Raw genomic sequence first — 25,137 nt, 5'->3', positions numbered from 1 at the left:
CTGGGTTCAATCCTAGACATTCTGATTCAGTAAGTCTGGGATGGGGTACCAGAATTTATTTCTCACACTTTTATTTAAATCAGTATGTCCAAAAATGTTATGATTTTGATATTTGATCAATGAAAAAGTTAGTAATGAAATATTTTACATTCTTTTTTGGTAGTAAATCTTTAACATTTGGTGTGTATCTTATACTTACAGCACATCTCAATCTGAACAGCCATATTTCAAACATCCAGTGGGGGTCAGTCACATGTGGCTAGCTCGGGCTGCCTTACCAGACAGCATACTAGGGTTGGTTTCCAAATGTTACTTCAAGGACTGCTACTCTTTGTGAAACTCTCACTGACCTCAGGAGAAATGAGAAAAAATAAGCAACATTTACTCAATTTAAATGATTCTGCTTTATTCTGAGATTACATTTTATCATTTTTTTCATGGCCTCTCTTTGATGCAGTGATTTTCAAAGTGTGGCTCCATAGGGCAGCAGCTTCAGCATCAGGTGGGAACTTGCTAGAAATGCAAATTCGTGTGCCCTAACTCGGACCTACTTAATCAGGAACTGTTGCAAGTGGGACCCAGCAATCTATGTCTTAACAGGCCCTCCACGTGATTCTGATGCACGCTAATGTTTGAGAATCACTGCTTTGGTGGTGAAATGGTGATAAAATAAGTGGTAGATTAAAAAAAATTTATAACTGTAATTGGCAAAATAAGAACTTGGTAACTTTGGGCTAGCCCCTCAATCAAAACTTGTATTTTTTGTTGGTTTATGAAATCTGAAAGTCAGAAAAACAATGTATGGGAGGTTAGGTAAATAGTATTTTGTGTTGCTGTTGATAAAATACAGTTTAAAAAATAGGGAAATGCCAGGAAAATGAGTGTGTATATAAGCATACAAATGAGTCCCAGAAAGTCAATGCTTGCTTCTCATTAGTAACACCTTTATGCATTACTGCTGGAAAAAGAGTATACTCACTTAACAACACTTACTACGAAAATTCACATTGCCTATGCAAAATAGGGAAAATGAGTCAGAAGAAAAATCCCATAAATATTGATGATCTCATTCTCCAGCTCTCTGGTAATTAGTCAATATTTGGCTGTTATTGCTACAAAAGTTGTTCTACAAAAATTATAATGTCTGGTCCTTACAAAATCAAAAAAACTACCCCCTCCCAAATCTTTTTACCAATTGTATAATTCCTTTTAGAAACATTACTAAATAAAGCATGAAGTTAGTATATTAAGTTTGGTTTCTTCAGTCAACTGAGAGGTGGGAGAATATTGGAATGAAGTAGAGAAGCTGAAATATGAAATAATATAAGGACTTCAGCATGAATGATTGGATAGGTGGAAGCAAAAGAAAATCTAATAACCTAAAGAAATATGCGCTTATGCTCGGGCGGCCTGTGGGACTTGGAATTCCAGGCCCGCGTTCAGTTTTGGTTGGCGTATGCGATGCTAGCCATTCTAGTCTCAGGCTCAGTTTTTCTAAATAAACATGAATTGCAAAGCCAGAATATGTCAAGATTGTTGATTGAGGAACCAATGTTTTAAAAAATTTTCTAGATTCCTGAGGAAAATGGTCTGAAGAAGTTCACACCATTATTATTTTCCATTTACAAGAAGTTCCTGTTAGGCTTAATCAAGAGGAAATTCAGGGATATAAAGAGGAAAGATGTGATAAAAGTGACCAGTTCTATTGTTCTGTATGAGTAAGTTACCTCCACCTACTTAATGCTAAAATTAGAAATTTTCTCCTTTGTTGTTTAGAGATCTAATAAGTCTCTGGGTTTGGTGGGTGTGTCTCCCCTAATTTCTAGAGCTGGAGCCAAGTGGATCGTTATTCATTTGGAGACTATAAAGCTGTGCTGTCCAGTATGGTAATCTCTTAAGCCACATGTGGTTCTTGTGCACTTGAAATGAGGTTAGTCCAGATCAAGATGTGCTGTAAATACAAAAGGCACACCAAAATTAAAAAAATTTACTATGAAAAAAATGTGAAACATCTCATTAGTAATTAAAAAATTAGTGATTAGATGTTGAAATGAGGCTAGTAAGAAAGGTTTTTTAAAAAAATTTTAATTGTTGTTCAAGTATTAGAAGCAACCTAAGTGCCCATGAGTAAATGAATGGATTGAAAAACTATGGTACATTTACATGATGGGATACTATGCAGCAGAAAGAAAGAAAGAACTCTTTCTTTGCGATAGCATGGATGGAACTGGAGAGCATTGTGCTAAGAAAGTTTAAAATTACATGTGTGGACTTCTGGTCAGGAAGGCAGTGTAGGTAAAGGCCTCTTCCCACAACTACATCAAAACTGCAACTAAATTCAGACAACCACCCTTCAGAACCACCTGAAATCTGGCTGAATGCAAGTCCTACAACTAGGGAATTAAAGAAGAAGCCTTATCGAGACTGGTGGAAGGGGCAGAGACACAGAACAGGCTAGTCTCACACTCACAAGTAACAAATAAAAATTGGGAGGTATACCTTGGCTGCAGAGGTCCCTCTTGAGGAGTGAGGGATCCCAGCCCCACACCAGGCCCCCCAGCCCAGAATTCCAGGGCCAGGAAGAGAAGTTCCCATAATTTCTGGCTGTAAAACCAAGTGGGGATTAGGCTGAGGAAGACAGGTTTTTGCTGGTGTACCAGCAGTTCCTTTTAAAGGGCCAGCAGCAGAGAAATACAAATAGGAACTGAATTTTCCGGCATTAGGGTGAGAGCTGGGGGGACAGTTTTCTCCCAGACAGAAGTGTTGGCAGCGACTATTGTTCCTTTGATGAGCCTTTCCCCCAGACGAGTGCCACATCTGAGCCTCTATCAGCTTGGCACATACCATTTCCCTGAGGCCCCACCCCAAAGAACTTTCAGGCCCACCCAAGCTATTTCCAATGGCTTTTCCATGCAAATGGCCTGTTTTAGCTCATGCTTCAGATTATAAAACAAGCTGCATCTGGCCTTGGCATTTCTTGTACCTATCAGTAAGTGGCCCCAGGCCTGGCAGTAGGAACAGCCAGACTTCATTTATAGCTAGGCCTCGCCTGGGTACTCCCAAGCCCAGCAAAAGTAGCAGCCATCTACAGATTGCTTTGTAGCTCTTGCCAGGTAGCCCCAGACAGAACACAGGTAGTGGCTGACCTTGGCCTACACCTTCTGGGAGGTCCCAGAGTCAGTACACCCAGTGGAGAGCTTTAGACCACCTTGAAGGATCACTACGCAACCACCTCCACAAAATGACAGACTCAAAGGGTGGATGGACTCAGTGGTCACCAGAGCCCCACTGAAATAAGTCCTGCTCCTAAGTCCTGCTTCGTGGGGGTGTGTTCCTGCACAGCTAATCCTCCACAGTGGTCAGAGGTCCATGGTCAGTGGTCACAGCCTGTCCTTGCAGCTGCTTGGCATGGGGTTAATCCTTCTTGTTGACATACCAACAGCAATCAAGGCTCAACTATAAGAGGAGGGCGTACTCAGCCCACATGGGGGGTACACTTTGAATGCCTAGCTTGGGTGACTGAGGAGGCTGTGCCATTGGACCTTACAGAACATCTGCTACATTAGGTCACTCTACCAAGACATGGAGTCAAACCAGCTCTATGTAATACGTAGAAACAAACACAGGGAGGCGGCCAAAATGAGGAGACAAAGAAACATGACCCAAATGAAAGAACAGAACAAAACTCCAGAAAAAGAAGTAAACCAAATGGAAATAAGCAATTTACTAGATGCAGAGTTCCAAAACCCCAGTTATATGGATGTTCAGTGAACTTAATGAGAATCTCAAAGCATAAAAAAGGACTAATCAGAAATGAAGGAGTCACTAACTGAAATGATAATTTACAGGGAAGTAACAGTAGAATAGATGAAGCTAAAAATCAAATCAGTGATTTAGAATAAAAGGAAGCAAAAAACACCCAATTAGAACAGCCAAAAAAAAAAAAAGAATAAAAATGAGGATGGTGTAAGGAGCCTCTGGGACAACTTCAGGCATACCAACATTTGCACCATGGGGGTGTTGGAAGGAGAAGAGAGAGAACAAGAAATTGAAAGCTTATTTACAAAAATAATGACAGAAAACTAATGACAGAAAAATTCCCTGACTTTATGAAGGAAAAAGACATACAAGTCCAGGAAGTGTAGAGAGTCCCAAAGATGAGTCCAAAGAGGTTCACACCAAGACATATCATAATTAAAATGCAAAAGCTTAAAGGAAAAAAGAGAATCTTAAAAGCATCAAGAGAGAAGCAATTAGATACCTACTAGGGAGCTCCCATAAGACTGTTAGCTGATTTCTCAACAGAAACTTTGCAGGCCAGAAATGATTGGCAAGAAATATTCAATGTGATGAAAAGTAAGGACCTACAACTGAGATTATTCTACCCATGAAAGCTATCATTTAGAATAGAAGGATAGGTAAAGAGGTTCCCAGATGAGAAGAAGCTAAAGGAGCTTCATCGCCACTAAAGCAGTATTATATGAAATCTAAAGGGTCTTCTTTAATTAGAAGAGGAAAAAAAGTAAATATGAGCAAGAAAATGTCAATGAATATATATCTATCCACAATTATATTGAAAAGCAAAATGAACAAGCAGAACAAAAACAGCCTCATAGATACAGAGAACATTTTGACAGTTGCTAGATGGGAGGAGGGTGGGGGAGGTGAATGAAAAAAGGTGAAGGGATTAAGCAGTACAAATTGATAGTTACAGAATAGTCATGGGGATGTAAAGTATAGCATAGGGACTACAGTCAGTAATATTTTAATAACTATGTGTGGTGTCAGATGGGTATTAGTGTTATTGGAATGAGCACTTGGTAAGGAATGTCATGTCTAATCACTGGGGTGTACACCTGAAACTAATATAATAATGCATGTTAACTGTAATTGAAAAATAAAAATGATTTTAAAAATAAAATCACTAGTTTGACTTATTCTGTGTTTCTATTAAATAGCACTGCTGTAGAATGATATTTCTTGAATATTATGAATGCTTCAAGAATAAAAGAATTTCTATAATGCCTTGATTACTATGAAAACATACACTGCTTAATTGAGACCTATTGCTAAATATACTGGGAATGTGTAAAAGTACCTCTTTAAATTTCAGACAAAAAAAAAATCCCAGTTTTGTGACCCTCTTTTACCAGTGCAAAATTGGAGATGGAAATAATTCTTGCAATTCAGGCAAAATATTTTTATCTAAAAACATCAGATCATCAAGGCAAATGTCAAATGTTTTAAATTTTTGTTATAAAATATAGCAAGTATACAGAAGAATGTATGAAATATGTGTTTGCAGTTTAAAGAAAAATTATATGTATGCACATATATATACATATACATATAATTGCTCTCTGTATAGCAGCAAGCCGAGAAATATTGGGTTGCCAAAAAGTCCATATGTTTTTTTTCCATATAATAAGAGACACATTTTTAATTTTCACAATAACTTTATTGATTTGGATATTTTGAGGATGCCAGCTATCTCCCATGTGGTATATAACATTGACTGTTCTCAATTAATGTCTTGATTTGATTGCTATCAACTGCAACTGGTCACCCGACTGTGGAGCATTGTCCAGAGAGAAATCTCCAGCTTGAAACTTCGAAAACCACTTCTGACACATTCGATCAGTCACAGCACCTTCTCCATACACTGCACAAATCATTTTTTTCCATTTCAGTTGTGATTTTACCTTTCTTGAAATAATAAAACATAATATGCTGAAAATGTTGCATATTTTCTTCCATCTTCAATAGTAAAATGGCTACACAAAAATTCACCAATTTTGATTTTTTTTTAATGCATGCTGATATAACAGGTGTCACAATACAATCTAACAAAATTGTTTCAAAGGAAGTTAAAGACAACTAAGCACTACTAGAGCCATCTTACACACACAAAAAAAATCAAATGGACTTTTTGGCCAACCCAGTAGAACATTATCACATCGCAGAATTCTGCTATGTGTCCTTTCCTGCTCTGGAAATATGGACAGTTCTGAACTGTTAATCCTTTCTTTCTTTTCTTCCTTTTCTTCCTTTCCTTTTCTTTTCTTTCCTTTTCTTTTCTTTTCTTTTCTTTTCTTTTCTTTTCTTTTCTTTTCTTTTCTTTTCTTTTCTTTTCTTTTCTTTTCTTTCTTTCTTTCTTTCTTTCTTTCTTTCTTTCTTTCTTTCTTTCTTTCTCTTTCTTTCTTCCTTTCTTCCTTTCTTTCCTTTCTTTCCTTTCTTTCCTTTCTTTCCTTTCCTTCCTTTCCTTCCTTTCTTTCCTTTCTTCCTTTCTTTCCTTTCTTTCATCATCACTGCCTATTTACATGTCCCCAAACATCGTATTGTTTAGTTCGGACCATTTTTAAACTTTATATAAATAAAAACACACTCTATATGTTCTTGTGAATTGTTTCCTTTTAATTTATTTTATTTTTCAGATCCATTTGTGTTGGTTTATAGCTATAGTAAATTAAATTTTTGGTATGGTATTGATTATGAAAAATGCCATGTTATTGATTTAGTCTGTTGAATTCATTGAGGTTGTTTTCCAGTTCTTTAAATTTTTAATCCTCACCTGAGGATACGTTTATTGATTTTAGAGAGAGAGAGGAAGGGAGAGAGAAACCAGAGAAACATAGATGTGAAAGAGAAACATCAATCGGCTGTCCCCCCACACTCCCCAACTGGGGATCAAACTCACAACCTTTTGGTGTATGGGACAGTGCTCCAAGCAATTGAGCCACCAGGCCAGGGCAGAGGTTGTTTCCTTGTTTCCACTGTAATAAACAGTGCTGGCATATACATTCTTCTACACGTTTCCTGGCACAGATAAACAAGATTTCTCTAGGACGTATACATATTGGATCATAGAGTATGTATGCACACTTAGTTTTACTAGATAATGCTAAGATATTTTCCAATTTACTTTCTCACCAGCAGAATATGAGGAGCATATGCATTGCCCCTCCGTCTTATAAAGAGTTGGTTGTACCCTACTTCTTAAGTCTGGCAGTTTTTGGAATGGCCTTTCATGGTTTTAATTTTCCTTATGCACTGTGAGATTCAACATCTTTTCTTGTGTTTATGGGCAATGTGTGCTTCGTTTTTCTATTTGGTTTGCCATTCTTGCAGATTCGCACAAGTTTTAAAATGTATTTTGCATTCTCATACTTAATGAGTTGCAATTATTTTCTCTCAGTTTGAGCTTGTCTTTTTCATTTTTTAAAATGCTTTTGATCAACAGAAGACATTAATTTTAATGTAGTCAGTATTTCCCTTTATAATTTGAACTTTTCATGTCTGGTTTAAGAAATCTTTCTCTACATTGAGACCATAAAGGTGCTGTACTATATTGTATTCTAAAGTTTTATAGTCTTACTTTTCATGGCTTAGATCTTTCATTTACCTGGAACTGATTTTTCTTTATGGTGTGATGAGGGAGTCTAGTGACGAGGGAGTCTAATTTGATTTTTTTCACATTGAAAACAAATTGTTCCATCCCTATTTACTGGGAACCCCCCATAATTTCCCTCCTGACCTGCAATAGCACCTCTGTCATATGTTAAATGGCAATTTCTACGTGGGTTTCTTTGTGGACTCTCTGTTCTGTTTCATTGATCTAAGGTTCTGTACCTCACTACCTTCTTAAAAAATATCCCATTATGTAGTTCATCATTAACTAAAATCTTCTTTAATATGTGTCAATAAAGTTTTATATTTTTCTCCTTACAGGTCTTACACAGTTTTTTTGCTAGGTTTATTCCTAAGCATTGTATTTTGATGCTATAATAAATAACATATTTAAAATTATTTTCTGCTTATTAATAGTATATGGAAATATAATAGATTTTGAATAATTATTTTGTATTTACCATATTTATCAAAATTTTTATTTTATTAACATAGTTTAGACAATCACATCATTTTTATATAACAACAGGTTTGTTCTTTATCTTTTTTCTTCCTTTGTTAGACTGGTTTGGACCTTCAGTTTAATTTTGCAAACAAGTGGGGATAACAGGTAAATGTTCTGATTTTTAAGTGGAATGCCTTCATAATTTCAAAATTGATTTTGTTGTTTGTTATGAGTTTTAGGGTAGATATCCTGTATCAGGTTAAGAAAGTTCACTTTTATGGTTTACTCAGAATTTTACTATTAAGGAATGTTGAGTTTTATCAAATGCATTTTATGCATTTGTTGACATAGTCATATGTATTCCCCTTCAATTTGTTAACGTAGCCAATTATATTACTTTTCTTTCTTTAAATACTTTGAGAGATTTGGATTTTGTAAGTTATTGTTTTGTCTGGGATTTTTGCATTTGTGTTAATAAGTAGGGTTGGTTTATAAATACCCCGTTTTGAATGTCATTGTTGAATTTTGGTATTATGGTTATGTGAGCCTCAGAAAATAAGTGGAGTAGTGTCTTTTTTTCTCTCTGTAATCTGAAATAGTTTCTGTAAAATTGTAATTTTCTTGAATGGTTAGTACAACTTACCAGTAAACTCTCCTGAGATATTGTTTTGGGGGAAGATTTTTAAACTAATGATTAAATCTCTTTAATAGTTATAGGAGTCTAATTTGATTTTTAAACATTCATATGTTTTATTTCTTCTTGAGTCAGTTAAAATAAGTTATCTTTTATAGAAATAAATTCAACTGTTTTTAATATTGAAATAATACTTACACATCTCCTAGCTATCTAGTATTTATTGGGTTCTAATATATGTCCATTTTTTATTTCATATATTTATGTAGTATTTTAATTTTATATATGCACTATTTTATTTTTATTTTGGGGTCATCTCTCTTGTTAATATTGTTACAGGTTTGTAAATTTTACCAGTTCTTTCACAGTACCAATTTTTGATTATTAAATTTTTTATTTTTTTAAAGATTATTTATTTATTTATTGTTAGAGAGAGAGGAAGGGAGGGAGAAAGAGTGAGAGAAACATCAATATGTGGTTGCCTCTCGTGCACCCCCTACTGGGGACATGGTCTGAAACCCAGGCATGTGCCCTGACTGGGAATTGAACCAGTGACTGTTTGGCTTGCAGGCTGGCACTCAATCCACGGAGCCACACCAGCCAGGTATAATTTTTTAATTTTCTTCTTCATTAATTTTTGCTTCCAACTTTTTTATTCCCTTCCTTTTCTTTTCTTTGTTTTCATTATTTTTTAACTTTCTTATTTTCTTTCTTTTTAAAAACATATTAAATTGATTATGCTATTATAGTGGTGCAGTTTTTCCCCCTTTGTGTCCTTCTGCCCGGTCTCCCCTTCCCTCCAGCATTCCTCCCCTTTAGTTCATGCCCATGGGTTGTGCATATAAATTCTTTAACTGCTCCATTTCCTGTAGTTTTCTTAACCTCCCCCTGCCTATTTTGTACCTACCAATTATACTTCTCAATCCCTACACCTTTTCCTCCATTCTCCCCCTCCCCTCTCCCAGCTGATAACTCTCCAAAAGATCTCCATATCTATGATTCTGTTCCTTTTCTGGTGGTTTGCTTAGTTTGCTTTTTTAGATTCAGTTGTTGATAGTCGTGAATATGTTGCCACTTTATGTCCCTCGTTTTGATCATCTTCTTTTTCTTAAAAAAGTCCCTTTAACATTTCATATAACAATGGCTTGGTGATGATGAACTCCTTTAGCTTTACCTTGTCTGTGAAACAGTTTATCTGCCCTTCCATTCTAAATTATAGCTTTGTGGATACAGTAATGTAGGTTGTAGGTTCTTGCTTTTCATCACTTTGAATACTTCTTGCCAGTCTCTTCTTGCCTGCAAAGTTTCTTTTGAGAAATCAGCTGATAGTTGTATGGGAACTCTGTTGTAAGTTACTCTCTGCTTTTGTCTTGCTGCTTTTAAGATTCTCTGTTTATCTTTAACCTTTGGCATTTTAATTATGATGTGTCTTGGTGTGGTCCGCTTTGGGTCCAACTTGTTTGGGACTTTCTGTGCTTCCTGGACTTGTATGTCTGTTTCCTTCACCAAATTAGGGAAGTTTTCTATCATTATTTTTTCCAATAAGTTTTCAATTTCTTGCTCTTTCTTTATTCCTTCTGGCACCCCTATGATTGAGATGTTGGTACATTTGGAGATGTCCCAGAGGCTTCTCATATTATCCTTGTTTTTTTGAATTCTTTTTTCTTCTTGCTGTTCTGATTGAATGCTTATTTCTTCCTTATGTTCCAAATCATTGATTTGAATTGTAGATTTTTCTTTATTTCACTTAGTTCAACCTTCATTTCTTCCTTTATGTTGTTGTACTCAATGAGTTCTTTGAGAATCCTAATCACCAGTGTTTGAACTCTGCATCTGATAGGTTGGTTATCTCCATTTCATTTAGTTCTTTTTCTGGGGTTTTGTTCTGTTTTTTCATTTGGGCCATATTTCTTTGTCTCCTCTATTTGGCAGCCTCCCTGTGTTTGTTTCTGTGTATTAGGTAGAGTTCCTTTGACTCCCTGTCTTAGTAGCCTGGCCTATTGTAGCCTGGCCTATTGTGGAAAAGGCACCTGTAAATTTTGTGGGGTGGAGCCTTAGGAAATTGCCAGCACGAGGCAACCTGCTTCACTGCTTTGTGGCTCTGTGTGTTGGTGGTGAGGGCTTGGAGAGGGGACAATGATGCTGCTTGGCTTCTGGAGGCTTCCCTGGCACTTGCCCCATTTCCAGTGACTTCACCCACTTCCTGTATGCTGCTGGCACCCTCCCAGCTGTTGTCCTGGTGGTGAATCCCAGAGAGGGTGGGTTTGTGTACGTTCTAAGTTCATGCAGGCTCTTTAAACGGAGTCTTCTGAAAATCTGGCAATTTCTTCTATCACCCCAATCCCCACTTGTTTTTATAGCCAGAAGTTATGGGGATTTATCTTCCCAGTGCTAGAATCTTGGGCTCTGTGGTTTGGCTTAGGGCTGGGATCGCTAGCTCCCAAAGTATCCCTCATTCCCGAGGCATCCCTCCTCATTTTTATCCATCATGTGTGTACACGGCACCATTTGTTTGGCAGCACCTCTCTCAGCACCACACTGCGTCTCCACACCTCTCAGCCCATCTCCGCAACTCCTCCCCTTCTACCTGTCTGGATGAATGTGGCTTCTTTAAATCCTTGGTTGTCAGACTTCCATACAGCTTGCTTTTCTGACAGTTCTGGATGTTATTTGTTTTGAGATCTAGTTGTAATTCTTCTTATGGTTGCACAGGGAGGTGAAGCGTGTCTACAACTCCATCTTGACTGGAAGTTCTAGCTTAACTTTTCTTATTTTCTATTTTAAGAATTTAAGGATACACATTTTCCATGAAATTTTCTTTAGCTTCATAATGTAATATTTTATCTGTAACATTTTGTTATTCAGTTCTAAATGTTTTCTGATGTCTATTATGATTTCTTCTTTGATCCTGGATTAATATAGAAGGGTGTCTTAATTTTCAAACATATAGGAATATTTCTAATTAGGTGTTTATGTGTTTTGGTTATGTGTCCAAAACTATTTTGGACAGAGAACTTGATCTGTATATTACCATTTTGGGGGGTGAGGAGGGATTTGGTGAAACTGCTATTGAAAACATTTGAAAACAGCATTTGATTAAAATGTTTTGTGAATGCTTGGAAAGAATATCTGTCCTGAACCATCAAGTGCAGTGTTTCGTATAAGTCCAACATGTATGTGTTAGTTTAAATTTATTCACCGTTTTATTTAAATCTTGTATAAAACAATTGGTTTTTATGTCTGTTTTAGCAGTTGCTGAGAAAGTCTTTGCCCCATTCTCCTTTCCTTTTTTGGAACTCTGATTACCTACGTTAGACTGTCTCACTAACACTGTCTTATAACTTCTGATAAAAGCCTGCACTTCCTAGACTTCTTTACTACTTAGTGTGGCCGTGTGTGTGATCCTTTCCAGCAACGGCTTTTAGGAAGTAGATGTGTGCACTTCATGCTCTTTCCCCTCCTGCCGAGGAATCCAGACAGTAAGGAGGCCCTCGGTTCGGGGAGATGGCAGAGCTGTGAGATGAAGGAGCTGCAGTCCCTGAACCACTGCAGGCAGATAGGCTCTCACAGACCATCACTCAGCTGGGCTCTTATGTGATGGGGAAATTAACTTCTGTTTTGTTTGAGCCATTTTGTATTTTGGGTATGATTCTTCCTGAAACTCACCTTACCTTAATTAATGCAGATTTTCAATTAAAAAAACATTTATTGAGAGAGAATTCATATGCCATACAGTTCACCCATTTAAAGTGTACAAGTCAATGTTGTTCTTCAACTTTTAAGTTCTTTTGTCTCTTTGATCTTCATTCTTGATAATTTCTTTTGTCTATCTTCTTGTTCACTAATTTTCTTTGTTATGCTAGGTATTATCTGTTGTTAAATCTGTCCATTGAGTGTTTAATTTCAAGTGCTCCTTTTAAAACTTCTAGGATTAAACATGCTCTTTAGTATTCTTATCTGATAATTCCAGTACCTGAAGTGTTTTGATTGTGCTTCCCTTTTGTTTCTGCAGTCTCTCACTCATGGCTTGATTGCTCATGTGTTTAGTAATTTTGAACCTTAGGTTTAGTTTTCCTTGGAAATTTATCCATTGAGTTTCACTGTGTCTTGGAATGAAAGAGGCAATTTCTTATCAGGGACTTGCATTTGCTTTTATTAGGCACCTGGTGCATGGCCGATCAAGAACCACTGCAGGTCTTATTTAGGCTGCTTCAGAAGTGCAGATTTGTGGTGCAATGCTGTGTGAGGGTCAACTTGTGGTTACCAGTACTCACTGTATAATTTCTCCCCACTCTGCTCGCTGCCAAGCTTTGAAACTGTTAGTGTTCTGTGCAATCTTTTGTTGGGGGCAGAAATGGGTGGTTTATTCTAGGCCCCTCTTTCACTGAGTGTATGCTTTTGGACCCCAGTTTTATGAAGGTTCTAATGTAAGACACTCCAGCTTGGGTGGTCCCTGGGCTGTGTCTTCTGTCTTCAGAGCATGAAAATCTATGCTCATGTTTACTGGGTTCAGCAAATGTCTCAGTGGTAAAGCTGATTCCGTGCTGCCTTCCTAGGTGTTCCTTACTGTTTTGTTCTCATATGGATGCATTTGAGTTGTTTTAAAACACAGGTGGCAAACACAAGGCCTGCTGACCAAATCCAGCCCCACACCGTGTTTTATCCTGCCCGGCACCTTGTTTCTACCCGGCGGCAGTGCCGAGCTCTCGCTTAACTGTTAAGGAGTAGTTATATTTATACAGTCCTAAAAATTGCATTCGGCCCTTTGAAGGCAACCTGGAGACTGATGTGGCCCCTGGTGAAAATGAGTTTGACATCCCTGAATTTTATCCAGTACTTTTAGTCATTACCAGGAAGGGTTGGTACTGACACAATCTGATATGTTGCCAAAAATCTGACTACCTGTTTTGAACTAATATTTTCCACATAAGTGTTCATTTTTGATAAAGGCTTGCTTATCATTATAAGTTTGTGGAGGGTCTTGGTGGTATGTAGGGTTCATGTAATCATTGGCTCTTTCCATTTGCTGGGCTTCTAGGTATAGCTGGTAAGGAAAGGAAAGGCAAAAACAATTGAGAAGACATGATGTGTAATTCCGTAGGGTTTAAAAGGAAAGTGGAGAGAGAAAGGAAACTACGTGTTGATTCTTTGCTTAATAAATATTAAATCATTAAGCTAGTACTTTACCTGTGTTATCTCATTACAGCTCTCCTATAAATCAGACATAATTACAGATGATATAACAGTTAATGTTTACTGCATGTCAGGTTATTGCCAAGTAATTTACATGTCATTTTTCAACTGACACCATTTTGTAGATGAGGAGACAGTTTTAGAGAGTCACTCGCCTAATGTCACTCAGGAGCCACTGACCAAATACCCAGAGTGCTTTTAGATTTAGGCTAAGATAATGGAATTTGCTGTCTGATTTAAAATCACACCTACTTTACCTCCTCATGTCCTGAAAAGAATAGTTCTAGAGTATTAATAACAACAACTAATGTTTGTTGCCTACCAGATATTTCTCTTACTGCTTTATATGTATTACTCATTTAATCCCAAACAACCCTGGGATTATTATCATTATCCCAATTCCCAAAATGAGGAAACTAGATTTTAGAGAGTTTAAGTAGCTTGCCCAAAGTTGCTAATAAGTGGGGAAGCGAGGGTTTGATCCTCACTGATCTGTACCCCTCGTCTGTGCTCTTGACCACCACACTATGCCGTTCTGAAACCGTGAACCGAAACTTTGAGACTGGAGAGAAAGGAGTTCTGCTTCGTGATGGAATCAGGATTTCTTGCTAGCAAGTAGCCCAAACATATTCACCAGAATCAAGGGACAGTTAAACAGGTGAGGGGATAAAGAAAGGATTGGTATCATGTTTCAAAACTCTCGATCTTAAAATGAATCATGGAAAGGAAAGGCTATCTGCCATTGACCAGAACGCTAACCAGCGAGAAAACTGTTGTGAGCGGGGAACAAGTGACCAGAAATGAATAGATCAGTAGAGGAAGACTTCTCCTGATACTGACTCACTATCAGTGTAGCCAGGTGAAAACTCTCAGGTGAAATGGAGAGTTACTAGAACTCGTGTGTGTGTTACTAATCTTAGAAAAAGCATTCCTAAGCTGCTCTCTCATCCTTCATAAGGGCCCAGAGGATTACCAATGGGTTAATATATTTTGCAAGCCATTTATGACACCATTAAATGTAACTGGTTCTGTTTGCCTGGTTTAAGTACTCATTTACTCTGTGAGGGTGAGCAAATGGGAATTTTGGGATCATAACAAATTATTTTGGTGAAATTTTATACCAAAGGAGGAAATATAATGACTTGCTATAACTAAAAAAATTATTTCTCTCAAAATAATAAACCCAGAGAGCCCTTCTCTAGAGGAAACTAAAAAGGTATTTTTTCTTCCAAAGTTAGCAGTTTCGTTTAGCCTTCTAGTAGGTGTGATTAATATTTATGGGGATCTCGGCTTGAGCCTGGGCTCGGGTTTGAATATGTGTGGATACATCTGGTGGACGCATGGGACAGCACCTAAAAAATATTTGTACAGGGGGCTGGGAGCTTCCAAGGAGAGAACTCATTTTAAAGAAAGGAGGAGCCGGCACGCCTGACTTAGTAATAGAAGTCTGGTCACTGTGAGGAGCAACCTGCCAATAAAAGTGAAACTGCAAACACAACCTGAAGTTCTATATGACCCAGTCACACAGACATCACTACTTTGGAAACTTTAAGCAGGTTGTAAGGTCAACATAGGCAGACGTCGGGCATCATCCCCATCCCACCATACATCTATGGTACCTCTGGTGACATGGCAGCAGGGACTGGTGACGTGGAAGTGCCCGGTGGATGACAGAGAGAACAATAGCAGATGCTGTGGGGTTATTCATGAACATGCCCGAATTTCAGAAGTACCTGACTTCAGAGAACACTTGGAAAGAGCCCTTGAGAGGTTCCACCAGGAGGAGGCAAGAGCCCATAGAATCTGAGTTCTGATTAGTAGTGTGATGCTGTTTGTATTCACTGGTGGGGAAGACCTGGGGAAACTCAGGTTGTGTCAAATTCGTATATGTGGGAGATTTTCAGTACAGCTGGAGGCTACCAAATATATATAATCATGCTGCTGAACATATAGATGCCATAGGGTTTGGTATCCTGAAAGAGCTTTCTAAAATGGGTGAAGGTGATCAAAAGGTAAAAACTTGCAGTTACATCAGATAAATAAGTTCTGGGGATGTAACGTACAGCTTGGTAACTATAGTTAATAAACCGTATTGTGTATTTGAAAGTTGCAAAGAGTAGATCTTAAAAGTTCTCATCACAAGGAAAAACAATTTGTAACTATGTGAGGTGATGGATGTTAACTAAACGTATTGTAATCATTTTACAATATACATATCAAATCATATTGTACATCTAAAACTAATACAATATGATATGTCAATATATATCAATAAAACTGGTAAAAAAGCTAAGATGCATTAATTGACACATCACTGTTTTGAAGTTTAGCATTGTTATATATATTCTTAGGTTTGAAAACAGAATCAGAAAATATGAGTTAAATTAAAAAACTTTACATTAATGATTTTTAATATTATATTTGGATTTTATTACTTTTCATTTCTAATTGGGTAGCGAAGGCTTTTGAGGAAGAATGGTTAATAGGCACCATCAGAAAACAAATGAGTGGTTTTTAAATTTCCACTGGCAAAATAAATAGATATTTTCTAACATCTATTTATTTAATAGTGTGTTTCAGAGAGTAATTGGTTAGTAAATATTTGTTAAGTAAATTTTCCTGATGACGCCAGTGGGCCTCAGGAAGTTTAATTTACCAGTTTCATGTTACCTAGCAATGCAGGGATTTGAAAACAAATTAGGAAGACTGAGCTTTCTAGTGTGATATCAGAAAAAACCATGAATGTGACAAAGACTGAAAACATACAATGTGAGCTTTCTTGGTTAATCTCTCTCCATGTGTTATGCATCCTTTGCTGTTACAGAAACCAATACTCCGAATTGTAGTAAAAACTTTTCTTAGTTGTTACTTCTAATTAGTGAAATTAGAGCATATCTGATTTACATTGAATTTTATTTGATTTTGTTTGAACTTTACATATTATTCAGGGAAATTCTTGGTAGTGTGGACAGGAAGCTCTGGGTGGTCCAAAGGTGTCCATTTCTTCTGGGGGAAGATGAGGGCAGGGAGGAAGACCCTAGGCAATTCTGCATGGAGACCTTGGGCAGGATTGGGTTAACCCTGCCCACATGAGGCAGTGTAAATTTTCATTTTATTACCAGTTGGTTTAATGACTGAAATAATAGAAATAGAAATTTTATGGCAAAATGGAATTTACCTGTTGACTATTTTGACAGAAAATGGAGAATGGGCTGCTAATTTAGGAGACTCCATCTGTGTTACTATAAATCATTATAGTAACTTTATGGTCCTATTAGCATTTATGAAGTAGCTGTAGTGGTAGGATCTATAGAATGATGATTTGAGAATTTGTGTAAGAAAAAAATGGGTCTGAACTCAGTCTCTTTCAAAAACGTCCCCTTTAAGAAGCTGTGTTCTGCACTACTAATTGAAGTGTTGAAATGTTCTTGTGTTGCATTACCGTACTGGCGGTGCCCATTGAAAGCCATCTTCCAGGTCTGGGGGAAGATCTGTTCAAAAGGATGTTCTGTTTCGCTTTTCTACTCTATTCTACACAGTCTTTAGGAAAAGCCCAAGAGAGTTACTTGTTTAAGTTTCTCTAATGTTTAATATGTCTCTAATCTTCTTTATTTGAAAAGCCTATGAAATACGTATACATGGTAAACTATATTTTATCAAGCTTTAGATCTTGAATCAGAAGGCAATTCTGGATCTCTTTTGGTTTCTCTGCTCCTATACTTTAGTCTTAAAGTACTTGCTCCTTTATTTACACAAACACATAAACCCAATTAAACAAAAATAATTCCCCTAATTACCAAATTGATACATATTTACTAACATAATGAAACAAATCACCCGTCTGCCCTTTTCCAGAGATAACCCCTGCTGTGACGTTGATTTCCTTCTTACGTGAATGTGGATGTGAAGACCTACTCAGAGAAGTGGAGTCAAATTATTATCGACTCACCTTTCTGATGCTTAGGGAGATAAACCCGAACTGATAATAGGAATCAAAATATTCCTTAGCCAAGTTATACTGATATATGAAAACTTTCTAATTTATTTACTGAAAGCAGAGCATCATAAACTGAAACATGTTCATTGTGGCTAACGGTCCTTTCCTATGGCAGGATAATCACAGCAGTATTGTTCAGGAAATTCTCTGTGTAATGGGGGTCGAAGTTGTATGTAGTTAGTTCTGTGTCAGTGTTTCCACTCAATTTTGCATTACCAGCATTTTCCATGTCACTAAATATTTTTTCAAAAATATTTTTTAATGACTCCATGAAATTTCATTGAATTGGGAATACCATCATTTATTTTTTACTTTCCTATTTTTGGATATTTTATTTGTTTCCATGTTTTAGAAACATTTTTTTTTTTTGCTTTTATAACACTGTGGAGAAAATACTTGTGTATAAACCTTTGACCTTATTTAAAACTATTTCCTTGAGAATATATGCTTTAAGGACCCATTAACCTCTTAATTGGTCTCCATAAGTTTAGTCTATCTCCTGCCTATTGCTGCCAGAAGAATTTTCCTAAAGCATCAATTACATTACTCATCCCATGCTCAAGAGCCCTCAGTGGCTTCTTATGGACCAGAGGGGAAAAAAACCCTTCTTGATTCTTTAGCTTGGGGATTAAAATTCTTGACAGTCTTGATCCTTCCAATTTCTGTAATCCATGTACCCTAAGTAACTATGCTCTTTGGGATGGACCTGTTCTCATCCAGCATCCACTTTGAGGATTTTCACATATTATTTTTTACCCTCCCTCTCTTTCTCTCCCTCTCTGTCCCAAACCAAACATAAAGTACAGCTCCAGTGATTCATGGGTTATGTTGCCTGTCACAAATAAAATATTTTAATGCATCTTTAAACATCTCAGTTCTTGCCCCAAGTTTTCTCCTTCCAATTAACCTTCTTCTTCTTCCACCCCCAGCTTTTCTGGATATGGCAGAGTTCTGTGTGTGTAGCTATTGTAAAAGGTCTGATAGGATACATACCAAAATTTATCTATGGGAAAGGGCCCTGTGGTAGAAGTTATAGAGAGGATCAAGGGAAACTTTCACTTTTTACTCTGTATACTTCTGTGTTGTTTTGAACCTTTTCAAGTATTTATTTTTAATTTAAAAACAATAAAATTATATATATTTGTTAAAAATTCCTTATAGTGTTGTAAGATATAATGGAGGTAGGGTGTATGAAATTGCTTTCTGAAGTTTTAAAGCTTACAGAAAATGCCAATTGTGGTTTCATCCATGGCTTTGCTCTGATCCTCCAGAAAGCACTTTGCATTCCACTCCAGTAGTTCAGCTCCTACCCATCTTTTATTTTTTTATCTTATTTTTTTATTTTAAAAATCCTCACTGGAGGATATGTTTATTGATTTTAGAAGGAGAGGGATGGAGAGAGAGAGAGAGAGAAAGAGAGAGAGAGAGAAACATTGATGTGAGAGAAACATCAATCAGTTGCCTCCTGTACACACCCTGACCAGGGATTGAACGCACAACCTAGGACATGCCCTGACCGGGTATTGAACCTGCAACCCTCTGGTGTACAGAGATGATGCTCCAACCAACTGAGCCATCTGGTAAGGGCACGTACCAATCTTTTAGAGCCCAGCTCAATTTCTTTTTTTAAATTATGCTTATTGATTATGCTATTATAGTTGTCATGATTTTTCCCCTTTCCCCTGCTCCACCCAGCACCCCCTACTCCCTCAGGCAATTCCCCCACCATTGTTCACGTCCATGGGTCATGAGTATAAGTTCTTTGGCCCAGCTCAATTTCTATAGCTTAATAGAGCCTGCTTTGATTACTGAAACTCACAGTTGTTTGTACCAACTCATGTGAAATCCACTTCCTTGGTCTTCATTTTGGGGGCATGTGATGACAGATAAAAAAAGTGCATTTAGCAGTAATCTGAATTATGAAAAATTGTTCAGAATAACTCTTTACTCATGTAACTCTCTTCTACCATTTTTTGTACTTATAAGGATTATTTATTTTTTGCTTTTTGTGTTTAGTGAGGGGAAATGACTGCAGGTGCACTGCTATCTGTGTGATCTTGGGACTTTCACGTGTCCTTTGGGGTTTTTTTCATCCAAAATATAGAGGGATTGAAGTAGGCATATCTTCTAATGTAACCTCTGGTTCAAAACCTTTGTGATTCTGTCAGATGATGTGATATTTATTGGATAAGTGCCTTAATATGAAATGGTACTTTCTCTTAAAAAGATTTGGAGTGACCTTTTTTTTTTAATCTAAAGACGCTAAATAGGACAACTCAAGATAAGTAATCTATTTGATGTAGTAAACAGGGCATTGACTTTGAAATTGAAAAGACCTGCATTTGAATCCTAGCTCCACTATTACTAAGTCCTGTTATCTTAGACAAGTTACTTGACCTAATTAGTCTGTTTCCTTATTTATAAAATGAGGATAGTCATCTTTTCTTCCCTGGACTCTACGTGTGTTTGCATTCAAGACAATGCTTGATACATAGGATGCTCTCAGTATGTATTAATTGTTTCCTTTCTTTTTTCATGAGTAACTTTGATTTGTAAAAGGCATATCTTAAAAAGAAGCAAATTCTATTTTATGTATTTATATATCTATACAGGAATCCAGAGAGAGTAGAGTGGGTGATTAAAAACCGAGATCTGACGAGTGTGAATACGCGTGAAGCCTTTGTGAATCGTTATTCCAACTGTATGCTGAAGTGCAGAGCCATGGTGGGCCTGTATGTTATTTCCCTTCTTATAGGACTCTAGACTGTGGCTAGTGACAGAAGGGTTATACAAGTGAAGTGCATTTTGATGCCATAGACTGAGTTGGTGAAGGTAGTCAGCAATTAGGAACCCTGTATCAAATACCGTTGTGCCTCCAGTGCTTTCTAGGAGGCACAGAAACACTGTGCCTAGGGCCCACACTGTTGCTAGGGGCCCATGAAATTATTTTAATTTCTTTTAAAATCAGAAAAATAAAATGAGTGTTTAGATGGAAGAAAATATCTTAATATATAACATTAATATATACGTCTTTATACCAATGCAGTTGGAAATACAGTTTTTAATTTTTTTTAATGGAGGAGGGGGACCATGAAAGTCACAGTGCAGCCCCGGATGTTTTAATGAAGTTGAACTCTCCCAGGAAACACAGCTCCTGCGCAGTCAGGCGGAGGAGTGGCCACGCTAATTTCACGCTTTCCGGAGGCGCATCAGGAAGGCGCTTGCTGGTGTGGTCACAGACCCATCCCACTGTATGGTGTCTCTGTTTTTCCCCTGGCTCCAGGAGAAGGCAGGAGATAAGCCTAACATGGCAACAAAACAATAAAAATGTATTTACAACAAGGCTAGTAGTAAGATTAGAATTGTGGGAGCAGAGACTTCCCTCTTATCATAGACTTATATAAATTTAATATATAAACACCATGAATATTAATGAATTTGTGAGAGATGGCTTTGGAAAAAATATTCAACAACAACCGAAGAAATGGTAATCTAATTTTGGCTGAATAACAGAAAATAGGAACTGCTTACAAGTACGATATGTATAGTAGAGATAACCGTCTGAGATGTGGAGAAGCGGATAGTGTGAGAAAGAAGCTGCTTGGCATAATGTCTCAGATGAGAGGATTCCCACCTAAAGTAGAACATTTGGTCACTAGATTAAGTTTGAAGAAATATTGAAGCATGAGAGGGTGGAGTAAGGTGGAGATCGGCCACTGTAATTCAAGGCCAGCTGCTCCGGAGAGCTTGGCTGTGGGAGACTGTCTGAATCTAAGAGGCACCCTTACTCAGAGGGGGTTAAGTTGGTTGGAGAGAAAAGGTAGAAATTGTTTTCTCCCACCACTGGGTTTGTGAGTTTTACTTTTCATTTTAAACTGACCATATTACGTTAATAATAATTTGTGCTAATAATAACTAACATATCAGGAGCACTTAGTATTTGCCGGACACTGGGCTGACTACCTGGATTGACTGTTTAATCTCCCGCAGCCCTAAGGAGTAGGAACTATTATCAGTCCCATTTTACAGATGAAGAAACAGAGTTTAAGGAGGTTGAGGGACTTACCTGAGGCCTTCCTCCAGCCGGGAGCTGTGACAGGGCGCTGGAGCCTGCGTTCTAACCTCTGTCATTACCCCAGCAGAGTCCATCTCTGCAGATTGAATTAGCAAAGCGCAAGAGTGTTGAGGAGTATTATGGGTTTGCATTTTGTTCCCCTCTAAATTCAGATGTTAAAGTCTTAACCCTAGTACCTCAGAATGTGACTTTATTTGGAGACAATATCCACAGAAGTAATCAAGTTAAAATGAGATTGTTAGGGTGGCTGCTGATCCAATGTGACTGTTGTCTTCATCAAAAGGGTAAATTTGGACAAAGGGACACACACAGAGGGAAGATGATATGAAGAGACATAAGAAGACAATGGCCATCTGCAAACCAAGGGAGAAGCCTGGGCCCTGGCTGGTGTAGTTCAGTGGATTGAGTGCTGGCCTGCGAACCAAAGGGTCACTGGTTTGATTCCCAGTTAGGGCACATGCCTGGGTTGCAGGCCAGGTCCCCAACAAGAGGCACATGAGAGGCAACCACATATTGATGTTTCTCTCCCTCTCTTAAATAAGTAAGTAAATAAATAAAATCTTTTTTAAAAAAAAAGAGAGAGAGAGCAGCCTGGGACAGATCCTTCCCACAACTCTCAGAAGGAAACAACCCTGCCAACACCTTGATTTTGGATTTCCAGCTTCCAGATAAAGACATAGATTTCTGTTGTTTATGCCACTCAGTCTGTGTGTGGTACTTTATTAATGCAACCCCAGCAAAGTAATACAGGGACTAAGGCATCCTTGTGTGAACTACACCTATAATAAGATAAGGTCCCCCCAATATTATTTTGGAGGCCTAAGCAGACTCTTTTTTTCTCCTTGTAGGTAGAGAATGATCAAATGTAAATACCATATTTTTTGGACCATAAGACGCACCTAGGTTTTAGAGGAGGAATATAAGGGAAAAAATTTTGAAGCAAAAAATGTGGTAAAATATTTAATAACATAAATAACATAACATTTCACCAATGTAAATGTAAGCTACATTTGGACTATAAGACGCACCCCAATTTCCTTCCAAATTTGGGGGAAAATAAGCGCATCTTATAGTCTGAAAAACATGGTAATAGTTTTTAAGAGTTTTTGACAAACTGAAAATAAAGGTGGTCCGAGGATTTGGAGTTAACAGTGTAAGCGTCTTGAACTTCTAATTCATGGCAAGTAAGACTTGGTATGTAGTAGAATTAAGTTGTCTTCTCTGCCATTCATATAAATGACTCCTCTAACATCAGACATTATTAGCCAAAATAAATTTCCAACTTAATCCCAATATTTACCGACAGTAGTGATGATGGTAGAGTCATCTGTCCTTTAGGACGTTTGGTCACTAATTAGGGGCAGAAAGAAATTAGACTGAGCTGAAGTGCTTTAATCACAATTATGTATATGTCCAATGATACTGGTTCAGATTGCATCAGATGCAGAGTTGTTTTGGTCCAAATAATCCAGTGAAAAATTTGATAAGATAATTAAAAAAAGCTTTTTTTCCCCTTTCAGGCAGATTAATTTAAAATATTTTGTGTAAGACTTAAAATATTATAACCACAGTAGCAGGGTTGCTCATAATATTTGCACTATATATTTATTTGCATATTAATGAAGGGGGTAATTTACTCTTCCTAGATTTCTTCCTCCTTCTCCCACAGCATTTCAACACTGTGCTCACGGCCGTTCTGTGGAGGAAGTCAGAGTCATCTCCAACCACCTGCCTGATGGGGGGCTGCCTACGGCGCTCACTTGATTTCTTCATGTTTCCTTAGAAGCTCTCATTTAATATTTATTTAATTCTGCTAGTTTAGAGGGGCTTTAGCAATTGAAAGTTCTCCAGAATGTCGTTTCTTCTTTAAACTAGTATTTATTGTTTTGTAATACTATCAATGAAAATTCATAGGTGAAAATTCCTAAAAAAAAATCATAAAACTCTTACATATGTCTTCTTTAAAGGAAACCTGTGATCAGAAGATGTTTTTTTTCTTAGTTGTGATTTGAAGATAGAGGCAGGATGTATTTAATTATGGTTTTGAGTCATATTTGACTAGGAAATAGTACACAAGACGTCTCAGTGCACATGATCTGTGTGTCAGACACTGCTCGGTGCCACCTCAGGTCCTTTACCTGTTTCCCTGGAACTCCGGTCTCCTTCTTTCAGTCCAGTTGCTGAATGGAAACTGACGTGGTATGACCCCAGGGTGTAACAGATGGGAGGAAGCTGGCAGATAATTTCTCTCTCCCAGCCCCTGATGAACTATTCCAAGAGAAAGCTTTCTGTATAACTTATCCCAGGAGTCTGGGTCTCACTGCCCTGGGATTACATCTCCCAATAGAGTTTAGAGTTCAAGCCTTGCCCCAGCCTCAATTTTCAAGGGAACTTATTTCAGGACAATCAACATTCCATAAATGTTTAGTAAATTGAAATGAATATGGGCTAAATGAGGGTTTCTGTTTAATCATTCTCATCTTTCTGGGCTCTGTAAGATCTTGATCTGCACCTCCCGATCCTCTTGTGGGCGCCTCTGGATGGTAGGTATGGTGCTGAGAAAGAAACAACCAGCAAATCAAAGTCTATTTAATTGCTAGCAAGTGGTTGACCACATGACTCAAAGAGAAGTTACATTTCTAAAAGCTGATATAATAAGGGAAGAGTAGGAGTGACTGATTCCAGCTGAGAAGAGCGCAGTCCTGATTGTGGGCCCGAAGCCCATCTTTTCCTCAGAGACACAGCTCACTTCTAAGTGAGTAATGGCCACCTCATCTAGGTACCTTTCCTGTGAGAAAAACTCCTACAGAAATTCTGGCCTTGAGAAGAAAGCCGAAGTATTTCTCTAATTTCTATACAATTTCAGTGATTTTATAATGTGTACATGAGACTTGAAAGACTGAAAATGTGAGACTCTTCTGTTAAAAGGACAATAGAAAAGAAAATTAATTTTTTTTTCTTTTACTACTCTTGGCTTTAGTAAATGGCAATTGTTAGGACTTTCCATAGAAACTAAAGGAAAATTGTTGAAGACATTCAAGATGTTAAAAAACATGATATACAGCATCTGTCATATGTTTTAGTGCATGTTGGTGTCTAGGGCCAAGACCTTTGTGCTCTTGGGAAGAAACGCAGGCATTATTGTTACTTTTATTGCCATCACTATTATTAATAATAAAGAAGATTGTTACAGAAATGAAAGAGGCACCAGCAAAGCTGACCTATACAAACCCTTTGTAATTTAATGAAAAAAGACAAGAAGAGACAATGTTTAGAGTATTATTGTATCTATTTTTTTGTGTGTATATGGAATTGGGGTCAAGTAACTATATTCACAGGTAATATTTTTTAAGGGCCATGTAGTCATATCCATGTTAAATGAGGGA

This window comes from Desmodus rotundus, chromosome 2 (genome assembly GCF_022682495.2).
Source record: "Desmodus rotundus isolate HL8 chromosome 2, HLdesRot8A.1, whole genome shotgun sequence".
Lineage (NCBI taxonomy): Eukaryota > Metazoa > Chordata > Mammalia > Chiroptera > Phyllostomidae > Desmodus > Desmodus rotundus.
The sequence above is the reverse complement of the archived record's forward strand: the minus strand, read 5'-3'. Positions refer to the sequence as shown.